This window comes from Hoplias malabaricus, chromosome 6 (genome assembly GCF_029633855.1).
Source record: "Hoplias malabaricus isolate fHopMal1 chromosome 6, fHopMal1.hap1, whole genome shotgun sequence".
In the NCBI taxonomy this organism is placed as follows: Eukaryota; Metazoa; Chordata; class Actinopteri; order Characiformes; family Erythrinidae; genus Hoplias; species Hoplias malabaricus.
The window spans coordinates 52,121,822-52,122,259 of NC_089805.1; the positions used below are offsets into that span (position 1 = coordinate 52,121,822).

Here is a 438-nt window from a genome sequence, read left to right on the forward strand (position 1 = left end):
TTGCCAAGGCAACCGCTGCGGAAAGGCGGGAGCGGAGGAGAAGGTCTGTACATGCGCAGTGTCTCTCCATCCCTCTGCAGCGCTCCCTACTCTCTCTCTCTCTCTCTCTCTCTCTCTCTGTTTCTCTGTGTCTCTCACCCACCTCTCTCTCCCCCTCCTCTTTCTCTCTCTCTTCCATTCTCTCTCTGTGTCTCTCGACCCCCCTCCCCCCTCTCTCTCTTTTTGCAGCATCCGTTTCGCATTCGTCTGCTGCTGCTGCTGCTGCGGAGTCCAAAAAGGAGGAGGCAGGAAGGAGAGAAAGGAGGATAGAAAGAGAGAAGGAAAGGCAGAGAGACAGAGGGAAGGAAAGGAAGGACACGCACGCACTCACGCACGCACGCACGCACGCACGCCTCGCGCACTGTGACAGAGAGAAAGAGGGCAAAGGAGGAGAGGAGG

General features: G+C 57.3%; 1 protein-coding gene across 1 annotated transcript in view; it reads left to right on the forward strand.

The window, feature by feature from the left end:
* The first annotated feature begins 279 nt into the window (after positions 1 to 279).
* The window catches only part of stx1b (syntaxin 1B), a 75,841-nt gene continuing 75,682 nt past the window's right edge, over positions 280 to 438 (forward strand). The window contains exon 1 of the mRNA XM_066673943.1: positions 280 to 438. This exon is cut by the window's right edge and continues 189 nt beyond it. The gene's annotated coding sequence lies outside the window, so the exon portion shown is untranslated.